General features: G+C 36.6%; 1 protein-coding gene across 3 annotated transcripts in view; it reads right to left on the bottom strand.

The window, feature by feature from the left end:
- Nucleotides 1–12,842, bottom strand: part of LOC149085588 (alpha-1A adrenergic receptor-like) — a 115,886-nt gene that overhangs the window by 81,920 nt on the left and 21,124 nt on the right. For all 3 annotated transcript variants that reach the window (XM_089233719.1, XM_089233717.1, XM_089233718.1), the window contains exon 2: nucleotides 7,062–7,142. The gene's annotated coding sequence lies outside the window, so the exon portion shown is untranslated. The remainder of the gene's footprint in view (nucleotides 1–7,061; nucleotides 7,143–12,842) is intronic.

The following is a 12,842-nucleotide window of genomic DNA, read 5'->3' as shown; positions in this document are numbered from 1 at the left end:
GACCCTGATATGATATGAGTAGCATATATTAGACTCAAACTCGGTCGTAACGACACCTCGGCTAAAACGTCGATAAATAGTGGTCACGGCCATGTAGAATATTGTTAAAGCGACTGCCTGCCTTCAAATGACAAATTTCGCAAAAAAGACCTCTAAAATTAATTTTATTAGTTAATTTGAAAGTGCTGTTATTCTACAACACTTGTAGAATCCAAAAAACTGTTTCATTTTTGTCTATAATAACTAAAAGCGAAGTTATTGCCGATTAAGTAAAACGAATGCAATGATATAAATCCGGTAATGAAATCTTTGAATGCGTTTTCTGAAGATTTTTTTTTTTGCTTTTTTTTTACTTCACGAAAAAAACTTCACTTCATAACTCAAGCATTTTCCGAAGTATCTCTATCAAACTTTCCTACTGTATGCAATATGTTTGAAAATTTCTCAGATTTAGATGATTTTGAATGGAGAATATCTTGAGGAAGGTGTATTTTTCACGTAAACAATCATATTTAAAAAAGGTTTTACACTATTCTAAAACTTTTAGTTTATTGCATAGAAGGATGCCAGACCAATAATCTATGTGAAGAACATGTAGATACCAGCAGTAGTTTTTAGTATATAATATCTAGCAGAAGTAGTGCAAATATGTGCTAATTTTGCATGTACACACTATATCTAAAAAGTTTATGGAATCGTGTTTTCTCTGTATAACTTTTGTACCACGTAGTGTAATGAAATGAATATTTTTCGCAGAAAAGCATTTTATAATAATATAAAGAGCATTTTTCACAAAACAATAAAAATTGTATTTCTAATCGTTAATTTGTTAAAATTAAGCTATTGAATACACATGCGAATTCGAAACTCGTAATCGTGACGCATGAAACCTATAAATGCAGTAAGACAGAATAAGGTGTGAGGGAATCTTTTGTTTGCTGGAGACGGCAAAAGCGACGTACTTTTCTGTGGACGAGATCAACAAAATTTTGGGATTGAAAAGATGCGAAGTAAGCCTATTGAATATTTTTCAAAGGCTTTTAATCGTTGCAAAAGCATAATTCATCACGTTTTAGCCAGAAAGACGCCTTACCATCCAAAATTACGTTCTAGAAGACCTCGATATACGACTTCACACGATGATAGGTTGATAAAATAATGGTATGGTATCTACCTACGTTATGTTTGTTTGTGGAATTTCTCGGACCTCTGGTTTGAATATATCGCTAGTTAAGGCTTTATGAAGAATTTAAAAAACTGATTTTATGGTTAATATAGGCTATGGAAAGTTGTTAGTCAACTAGCCCTCTCAAAGCACCACATTCAAACACACCAAACACCACATGTCGAGATGTTAGAGAGGACTCAAAGCCACGTAGCTTATGAAGAGAAATGCATGTAAATGACGAAAAAATCCCATCCACTACGTTGTTCACAGTGAATTTGTCTCCCACCTCTTTATCTTGATCTTCATGTGGTATGACTTCAGTTTCACAAGCTGTCATCTCGATTAATTGCACTTATGTCAATGTGTATCCCGATCGCTATTTAATTGATTCTTGGATTTCCTCTATGTCCATATCATCGATTCATCCTCCATCAGCCTAACGTCACAATGTCTTTCAAACTTTTCAATTTCTTCTGTAGAAATGGAAGTACCCTCGGGCACAAATTGTAGTTCAAAAAAATTTTCCAACACGAATTAAATATTTTCATCTTTATAGCTCCTACGGCTACAGGAGTGACACGAATGACATTAGCGATGGCGTAATTTATTTAGAGCTTTAGACACTTAATATTCTTTGACTGGATGCATAATCATAACAATTGAGTAACGTGTATAGGGAGCATTAAATGTTTGTATCATATCCTGATCAAGTAGCTGGACCATAAGTGGTGTTAGATTCATTGAAACTTCAATGCTGCACAACTGCAGTAATTGACGTTTTCGTTTTTCTATGCTATGCATAGTCAATATGCCGAATTGTTCTTGTAAAGTTTTCACTTTCTTTTGTCTTTCAGAAAAATTTTGAGAAGCACTAGGAAAATTTGTGAAAAGCCTAGGGAGCCATCGTTAAATATGCACAATTTATATTTGTTCCGATACCAAAAAAAAAAAAACACGCAGGAACAGTGTTTTCCCAAAAACACTGCGAAAGACTGGGAATACCGAGGGTCAACTGTAACATATAGTATAACAAAATATGCTATATTAAATGCTACTGCTAAATTTGAAGAAATGAATAAAATCATCTATCAAATCGTAAGATACGGTCTTGAAGGTATATGCTTATATTTTCTAGATTGCAGTTTTTAAGATTTTTACCCTACCATATAAATACCAAAACCACAAATAATACTAAATCGAATTATAAATTTGAAGTGTCATGTTTTTAAATAAGAAATTCATACAATCCGCTATATCAATTAGTGTTCAAAAGACACTTAGACACTGCCAGCTGGCTCACAGGCCGGCGCGAGGTGATTTTGTGCCCCTAACGAGTTAAAAGTAGTGTCCTATAAATTTGTAAATAATTTAAAAATCCATAAAAATTGCAGAAATTGGTAAATTTGAATGCGGTTTGCGAAAAAGTTATTCTCACATGAAGGGGGATTTTTAGGTGCTGAAAAAAAGTATTTCACATTTTTGTCAATAGAGAGCCAAGGAAAGCAGTTCGGCAGGAGTGATTGGAGCCGCACCTTTCTTCCATATCTTCCGAAACGTTCTTGAAGCTTCAGCCGGAGATTCGTGGCTGAGGTAGAACAACTTCGACAATAGTGTTTTATCCACTAATGACAAAATCACAATGAAAACCTTATGTAAGTGTCAGTAACATGGACTCATAATCGTAGACTGTGCATTTTTAAGCTCTCTGATTTACTTTTGTGCAGCGTTCCCTATTGACAAAATTTTTTTTCTATACCAAAAAAAATCCCCTTCCGTGAAAATAACTTTTTCGAAACTGCATTGAAATATACGCCTTCAATTTTTGTGAATTTTTAAACTTATGAATTCATGGGACACTCTGTACATCAGCAAATTTTGCGGTTCACTTTAATGGTGCGGCTTATACTCCCCCACCCCCCCCCCCTTCGTGGCGCTGGGCGGTGTGGCTTATACCATTATATTGGCCCGCGCGCAGAGAGAAGTTGGCCACACCTGATATAAGCTATAATACCCTTGATGAGAAAATGATTTAACTGATTTTATCCAAACCTGAACATAGAATTTCTCATGACAAATTGGTTTTGAACTTTTTTTGAAAAAAGAATCCTTAAGAAAGAGGGAGAAAAAATTTGCATTAAAATTCATACATCTCTCCTCCCAACCAAATTTTACCTAAAACTATTGCCTAATTATGTTAATCTTATGTACATTGATAGTGACAATTGTTGCTGGAAAAAAAAACGATTGCCTCTTTCATTGTGTCAAATACAAATAAGACGCGAAATCGTTAATTTCATACAAAAGCTGTCAAATTCATCATTTTTTCAGTAACGGAGAAGTAACAAGGAGAAACGAAATTTCGTCGAATTGCTGCTCATTGAGCTCCACCCGAATACATTTTACGTACCTCTTGCATTAAAATGTGCCCTAAATATGTCAATGACCGAATTTTTCAAGAGACGAAAACTTATTCTATAATTTTTTTTTTTTTCATTTCGACAACCTGCTGGTAGCTTGACCGTCTTCTCTCCACCAGATTGCCACACCCAGCGTATCCATCATACGCAGATGGATCGATCATCTCCATTACATGAGCATAAGACGAACACGCGATCAGAGATCTGATGGACGTCTTTTCGAACTTGCCCCACCCGAATATCTAAAAAGTCAGGAGTTACAGTAGAAGAAGTGGACGGAGGAAACAATTGAGCGCTCTATCGATTAGTACGTATCTAGTATAGATGTGTTTATTTGGTTTTTTATTCAGGATGTGTGTATAGTTATATGAAACATCCAGTGTCCATTAGAAGTTATGCCGAATATTACTACTACAGAAATTCGAAATATATATACAGTGAAACCTCGATACAACGATACTTTGCGAACCAAGACAAAATATCTTTCTGGGGGGTTATCGTTATATCGACAGGTAGTGTTATCACAGGTGCTGCTAAGTCTATGCTGCTGTTGGCATCTCACCTGAATTGGCGGTATCAGTACCACCATAAAATGCATTTATGAGTGTTTATTCACAGCAAAAATATCCAAAATTCATTAGTTGAATAAACTTCAGTTATCCGAAGATGATGTCGCTCTCCGCTATTACTACGAAGGTTTCGACAGCTAGCTGATGCGAACATAAATCCAGGAAAGAAAATTCCACGGCCTTGCAGGGAATTGAACCCACGTCCTCTCACTAGACTACAAAGCCAACGAATCCTCTTTCCTTAGAGCTCGTGTGCACTGAAACGGGGCCGTACATGGACAACCAGACACAACTCAGGTCACAGCTCACAATTTCTGACGCTGCCACCAGATAGCGACTTATCCGACGGTGTTGTCCCTATCCGCTATTGCTACGAAGGTTTCGACAGCTCGCTGAAGCGAAGATAAATCCAGGAAAAAAAATTCAACTGAGCATGCGCGGATTCGAAAGAGGAGGTCCTCTTGAGGAGAAATTGTGAGGTTTCGCCTGAGTTGTGTCTGGTTGTCCCCGTACGTCCCCGTTTCAGCGCACACGAGCTCTAAGGAAGAGGATTCGTTGGCTTTGTAATCTAGAGAGCTCAGCCAGCAAGTCAGAGGACGTGGGTTCGATTTTTTTTTTTTGCAAAAACAAACACAAAATACATATAAAAGACAGAACAAAACCACATAGAAAGAAGAACACATAAACACAATAAATAGTCATATTGGACCCCAAGGGACATAACGTCCTTCCAGGCAGCCCTATGGATTAAATTATTATATTTCCCGAACGGCCACTTGAATTTTCTTTCCTGGATATATCTTTGAATCAGTCAGCTGTTGAAACCTTCGTAAAATTCAGTTAGTTGTTACCGCACAGCAGTTTTGTGCACTACACAGAAAGTAGCTTCATGGCAACTTCATTAACGCTTCCACAGGGTACATAGCAAATTACCGATGTTATTAGACACCCTCGGAAGAACACAAACTGGTAAGGTTTGATCATTGGTAATTTTTGTCGCACCACGGTCATTTTTTGCACACGACGGCTAATTGGACCGTGACCTACAATTTATTGCTGATTCCGAATGACAGCGTTTGACATTTTGTTTTTTTTTATACTCAACGAGGGGTGGCTGAGCTAACCGCTGGATGTGGGACTCACTACGTCAGTAATTTTTGATCTCGCAAGGGATTTAAAAATATATTGAAGGTGATTTTGAGCGGAATATGAAAAATTCGTTGTAGCAGTTCCGTGAATATTCTCAAAAAATATCGTTATAGAGTGATTTATCGTTATATCGAGTATCGTTGTAGAGTGATTTATCGTTATATCGAGTATCGTTATAGAGTGATTTATCGTTATATCGAGTATCGTTATAGAGTGATTTATCGTTATATCGAGTATCGTTGTAGAGTGATTTATCGTTATATCGAGTATCGTTGTAGAGTGATTTATCGTTATATCGAGTATCGTTGTAGAGTGATTTATCGTTATATCGAGTATCGTTGTAGAGTGATTTATCGTTATATCGAGTATCGTTGTAGAGAGATTCGCCAGTATCGTTGTAGAGGGATTCACCGTTATATCCAATATCGTTGTAGAGGTTCTTATCGTTATCGAGTATCGTTGTAGAGGTTCTTATCATTATCGAGTATCGTTGTAGAGGTTCTTATCGTTATCGAGTATCGTTGTAGAGGTTCTTATCATTATCGAGTATCGTTGTAGAGGTTCTTATCATTATCGAGTATCGTTGTAGAGGAACTTATCATTATCGAGTATCGTTGTAGAAAGACTTATCGTTATCGAGTATCATTGTAAAATTAGGGTTTCTACTAAATAAAGTTTCTGATCCAGGATTAGTATTGAATAGCTTTACAACACTTGGGCTTGCATGCCATTTGTACTTTGAGATAGAACCAATCTGTATGTTCTTCAATACTTATTTTTTAGCGAAAGGGGAGGAAAATTTCTATGAAAGTTAACCCTCTATGATCCTGTGTATATTTGAATATACATGGTACAGAAAAGCCATTATACCAATTTCTTTGTTGTTGATTGACCAGCTGATTCCTTGTCGGTGCAATTTTTTTAACGGTGCTGAAATTTTAGGTGTTCAGACTTATAATATAAAATCACACCAAATTTAGGGAGCTGGTAATAAAATTCTAGGTAACAACTATTTAAATTTTCCAAGCAATTTTTTATCAGTTCATAAATAAATTTTTATCAGTTAAATGAAGGAAAACTGTATTTCACCTTTGATTGGTCATTGTAACTAATTAAAAGTTCTATAATATAAAAAGTAACTATATAGTTAATTAAATGCAACGGCCTCCCTGACCCCCCCCCCCAAATGCCGGGCTTGCTGAGTGGCCTTAAGTTCAACAGATACGAATATTTCTGACAGAATTTCTATATTCTGTACAGTCACATTACAGAAAAAAAAATCACATTACGAACTTGATTGATATTATACGTTGTGTTCATTAGATAATCACTAAATTAATGTTGTTGAAATAATGTAGCATGAACGAACATACTGATATGTGTAGAAAATTAGATCCAATGTAGATCACTCAAAATATAAAAAATTGAAACAACAAACAGCCGTTTCAAGGCTTATATATAGACACTTCTTCAGTGGAAAATGGCTTGATATAGCGCGGACCACTCACTAGAATAAAAGCACGTGATCGGATAGAAGGCCGATGCGTGAATGTTGATGACGAGGAAGAGATAATGATGATGAATGATACGATTACGATTGTAAGACAGTGTATCGATGACAGTTTTTTTGTATTTTGAGTGATCCAAGTTGCATCTCATTTTCTACCCTGCGCTCACATGGTATTTCCTTTATATATTGATATGTGTTAAAAGATCAGAACATTTTATAGTTTTTTAATATTAAAGATAAATACTCACCTTTGCCTCATGGAAGTTTTCACTGTTTGAGCTTGTTATAGTAGATTTCTAATGGTGTCTATTCTGGTTTCAAGTTTTGTTCTGAAAAAGAGAAAATAATTAATTTAATTACAATAAATAAAAGTATTCGTAATCTAAATAAAAGAAGAATTTGAAGCATACAACGTCATAACTTAATTGTATGATACAGAACTATATAAGGGTTTGGTACCTGTTAAAGTGATAAATAAATTCAAAAATGACTTATAGTTCAACGTAATACACTGTATACAAAATGTATTATTCAACGTGATTTTTCAACTATTAATGATAGAATGTTTCAGGCTGAACTAAATATTTCATTTCTATTTTATTTCATAAAAACAAAATTATTTTAAGTGTTTATTATTAAATATATGAATAAATAATGCAAAACTCATTTCGAAAAATGTAATTTCTGGTTTTCCTCAGTCTCTATTGCAGAATTTAAGCACCGACCTCCAACTATTTTTATTAGAAAGCGCGTAAAAATTTAAAATTTTTAATTTTTACACTTCCATTGATGTAAAACTATTCTTGTAAAATATATATTAGTGAATGAATGTACTGATGACTTGAAAATTAATCAATACGGAAGTGATTACTACAGTAAAATTTCGTTATAGCGAAAACTCCCAATCACGGGTAAAATTGTAGTTATAGTGGACTTTTTGACAATTTCACTTTTTTGTTCTGTCAGGTTATAAATTGTAGAAAATTCCTGCTTATATATAATCATCTTTTAGATAATTTTCTTATAATACTAACGAATGAGCTGGGCTCCAGTCGTGAAATTCATTTTTAGTCGCATAGCAGTTTACTCTCTAATATTGTTTTGCATATAATTTTATATTCTCAAAGCAATCCAGCCAACCGACAAAAGAGTTAAAATTCTCACTGCTCGTTTTCATGGCTTTATGGACTCGTTAACGCTTTTCTGCAAATTCCGAAGATTTTTGCAAGCACGATTTGTTGAGCCGTTCGGAAAGAAAGAAATTTAAATTTGCAAGTTCCGCTCAAATAAGCCCTGACACTGACCTGGTCTCTGGAGCGACGAAAGTCTAAAACAGTGTTTCTCAAAGTGTGCTTCGCCAAACTTTGTCAGAAGCGTCGTGGCAAGCTGGGGATATTGATTTGTGTGCCTATTTATACATTGTGAAATAGTTCTTTTTATATGGGAAAATACCCACCAAACTATTCTGGGGAGCCGCAGATGAACCGTGAATTGGAAAATGGAGGCTGCGGGAGAGAAAAAAGTTTGAGAACACCAGCGGTCTAAAAAAATCGCCGCTTGTAACGGATGTATAATAGGAAGAGGGGGGGGGGGGTGGTAAAATATTTTTTTTCTGTGTCTATTAGTTGTTAGTGAAATGTGTGATAAGTGTCATTCTTAGTTTATTTCTTGAAAGAGAAATAAAACGAGCGTTTTCGAGAATTTTTTACGTTTTAGCGAAATCGTTGTAAAATTTTATATTTGTTAACTGTTTATGCCATTTTAATCGTGAGTTCTACCACAATTAACACTTTTAAAATAAATACGATGTTTATAATGGGATGAATCGAGAAGCTATCCGCACGTAGATCTAAGACAAATATAATTTTTATAGCAAGTGTATTTTATTTTGTTTAATAGTTATTTTTTATTTTAATTTAGTGTGTGCATTTTAGTTTTTCGTGATAATTTCTCTGATTTTGGGTTGCTATATTTTACGTTTAATTGACATACACATCCATATTTTTTATGTGCATCTTTTTTCAGCCACCTATTTAATCATTTTACCTGCTGTGGCGTCTTGCATTTGTATTTGAACTCGCTACAATGGTCTATAACAGAATAATTTTTGTATCTTTGAAATCAGCCATCCCACAATCAGTCGCAAACGCTCGTTATAGCGAGATCGAGATCCTCATTATAAGTCGTACTCGTTGCATTTTTAATTCGGTTGCTGTATTTTTGAAATATATGACATAAATATTTATTATGGGCATCTTTTTTTCAGCCACCTCGTTGGACGTTTTGCCTGTTGTGGCGTTGTATTTGTATTTGCATATATCGGACTTTTACTGTGTTTTTTAAAGTTTTTTTTTTAATGGCTCGCATATCAATATATCAAAAGTACGGTGAAATTTTTTTAAATAAATTGATCTAATAGTAAGTTTATGAATTTTATTTTCTTAATAACGCATGGTCGTTGTGTTGTGTGAAGGACCTGCGGATCTTTCGGCTCGTTCTTTTCACCTTTTGACCTTGAGCTGTATTGATTACAGGTAGCAAAGAAACGGAAAATGCGCGATAAACTTCTTCTCCTGCATAAAACTGAAGGTATCCAATGCCCCTTTTTCTGAGGGATGATCGATCATTGGTAATGCGGTTCGGGATTGACCACACACACACACACATATATATATATATTTTTTTTTAAGAAACAAACTACTGCACCGCGTTTGAATTATGCATTCTAGAACTCCAGAGATACGTGTCACAAATATTCCTGAGTTTTTTTTTTTTCGTTTTTTTTTGCACACCGTCTGTCATAACGTTTGATGCCTACAATGGTAAGGTATATCGATTAAACAGAAGAATGTTATGGTAGAATAGATAACCGCATTTTCCTTTTTCACATTTGTGTTGAATGAATAAATTGTCCAAAAAACCCCCATTAATATACCCCATCATTCGGGGGGGGGTTTACCCGTTTAACATATAGTATATTATTATATGCATTTGGTTAAGATAAAAGCCCGAAGAGAGAGATACCAAAATATTAAGTTTTACTAAAGCAAAGAGTTCTAGAAGTTCTTGTGGGTGCGTGTGCGTGATGCTTTCCTATTTGCACATATACACTCATTGCCATAAAAATTTGCGCACCCAGAAGAAGTCGTCAAAATGAAACGAAATTTTACACATGTAAGTAATACGTTGATATAAGTAAGTGATTAGAAAATCCAAGAAAAAGGATCATTTATTGCAGAAAAAAGTACAGATAAACAGAAGTTTTAGTACTCTGTTGGACCCCCTCTAGCGCGAATGCACGATGCGATACGAGCGGGCATTGAGGCATACAAGTTCCGTATGATGTCCTGAGACATCTCGTTCCACAGTTGCTGTAAATGCGCCTCTAGTTCGACCAACCTCGTAGGGTGTCCAACTTGCCGTCCCAAATGATCCCAGATATGTTCGATTGGTGACAAATCTGGGGATAGAGCAGGCCAGGGAAGGGTGGTAATGTGGCGGAGGCAGTCTTGTGACATCCTTGCTGTGTGTGGCCTAGCATTGTCTTGTTGAAAAATGGCTCCTGGGAGTCCTGCCATGAGTGGCAACACATGTGGCTGAAGGATGTTATGGACGTACCGCTGGGCTGTCATTGTGCCATGGATCAATATTAGGGGTGACCGTGTATCGTAAGCAATGGCACCCCATGCCATGACACCAGCTGTGTGGAAGCGGTGTGTCGCTGTAAAGTGAAGGCAGGATTGAAGCGTTCACCACGGGGCCTCCACACACGAACACGATTGTCATCACTGCTCAAGTTGAATCTCGATTCGTCGCTGAAGACGACCTGGTTCACGACCACCTAAATTACACATCTATGGTTATCTAGGTGGTCGTGCCTGGTTCCATTCCGTTGCAGTCCAATCCCGTCGTGCTCGACACCACTCCAAACGGAGGCGTTGGTGGGTGGGTGTCATTGGCAGCACACGTAATGGGCGCCGCGATACCAGATGTCCTTCAGCCAGGCGTCTTGCGATGGTTCGGGAAGACACAGGGGCCCGTAGTGAAGCTGCTGCCTGTGTCTGGATAGCGGCCAATGAGACAGTTGGCTCTACGCGTGCGTTTCGGATGATGTGACGGTCTTCTCGACGACTGGTCTGTCGAGGGCGTCCTGGACCTGGTCGCCGTGTAAATGACGTCTCTTCTGTCCACTGGTCCCAACACCTCCTCACAGTAAAATCAGAACGGCCTAGTTGACGAGCTACTCGCCGAGCTAACCACCCAGCTTCCATCATCCCGATGATTCTTCCCCTATCGAACTCTGACAACTGCTCATATGGTCTTCGACGGCGGCGTAACGGCATGTCTACCTCAGCATTTCCTTTGCAAACGATTAAATACACTTCAGCAAGCTCTGCTTACCTGTTTTATACTCCAAGGAGAACGAAGTTCAACGCTCTCTAGTGGCATTATGCAATGCGCAATCACGCTGCATTTCTAATCATTTGCATATCTGCCCGACATGTACCTTCAGGCCAACTTTCGTTTCGATCCCACAATTATTTCTTGGTTCGCAAATTTTTATGGGAATGAGTGTATATAAAAATTTACCAATATAACTTATTTACTTCTTAGTCATAAACTATACAGTTTATTTTAAAATTTTAAAATTAAAGTAAAATATGGTAAATCATCAGAAAAGGTAAAAACAATGAAATTGTTTCGTCATAGCTGAATCACCAAAAAATGGTTATCGGGTGAAAATACAAAATTGAAAGTTTTAGTCTCTTTACAGTTTTAAAGTTTATATGTATTACATGCCGGTAATATGATATACCGGGTTTTCTCTGCCTCCAGGTATTGCCTCCAAGTGGAACAGTGATAAACAATTTCAAAATGTTCCTTCTTTCCCCCCCCCCTCCCCCCGATAAGGGCTATCTAGTCAGTGTCGCTCGATTGCGACTATCATCACGGTTGCTATAACAGAATATTTATTTTCCCACTTTCAAGAATTTACTCTCTCTCTCTCTCTCTCTCTTAGGCAAGTTTTCAAAAGCTTTTATTAATTATTGGAAATGCGCCCAATGACTTGAAAATAAGCACGATATACATCACAAATGCTGTATTTTATTATGCTGCACTCATTTTTAGCTACTCTACTCTCCGGTTACATGAAACGCTATTTTTCACAGATGGTTTGTCGAGTAATATGGAATACCATAAGTGGTATCTGAGTTTGGCTAGAATATCTCTTGAAGATGGAAAGTTTAGTAAGATAGAAGAGGAAAGGTGTGTCTAGAAATAATGTGTGGCCTGTTCTCTGTGGGCCCTCCTTGACTGTTTTGGGGCTGAATAGGAAGATTGTATTCGCGACTCTTGTCATGACACCACCGCATCATCAACTGCAAAAACAAACGATGGAATTTTTATTTTTCATTGTCATGGGCTCATTAAATCTTATTTTCGATCAACTAGAATTAGTTTTCTTCATTTTGGACCCCCATTCCATATTACGCCGTGAAAATGATTTTTAAATGCCTTTCTTTTCGGACATAACATTCTTTTTTAAATGAATGTAATACACTTGTAAATGAGACGAGAAAAATCCAAATTTTATAGAAATACAGGTTTCTCTACCATGTTTCAAATTGGAATGATCGAAAAATAAAAGGGATTTTCCATATCACTCGAATGTACTACATAAAAAAAATGACGATGATTAACAAATATTCAAACGTAACTTTTTGAGAATCTCTAACATTGTCAACAAGTATACGAATATTATACCAACTAGATTTAAGAACGTATTACAGTGTAATTTTAGCATTAGGGTAAATAAATAGGTTTCGAACGAGAAATTCATCACGTATTCGCCTTCAAGGAGGGCGCATTGCAAGGGAGGGCGTCGCACTCTAGAATATGACGATAAGTGAACAAGAAACGCAAACGACGAATAATGACCATTCAGGTGTGAACGTCGAATAAACGAGTAAAAATGAAAATACAAAAAAACAGTCAGTTTCACAGTACATCGTGCTAACTTTGTAAAT

Source organism: Pholcus phalangioides, unplaced genomic scaffold, assembly GCF_987345545.1.
Source record: "Pholcus phalangioides strain wild (caught in Gottingen) unplaced genomic scaffold, Ppha-v1.0 ptg000007l_1, whole genome shotgun sequence".
Classification (NCBI taxonomy): Eukaryota; Metazoa; Arthropoda; class Arachnida; order Araneae; family Pholcidae; genus Pholcus; species Pholcus phalangioides.
This window is presented reverse-complemented; position numbering and strand designations above follow the sequence as displayed.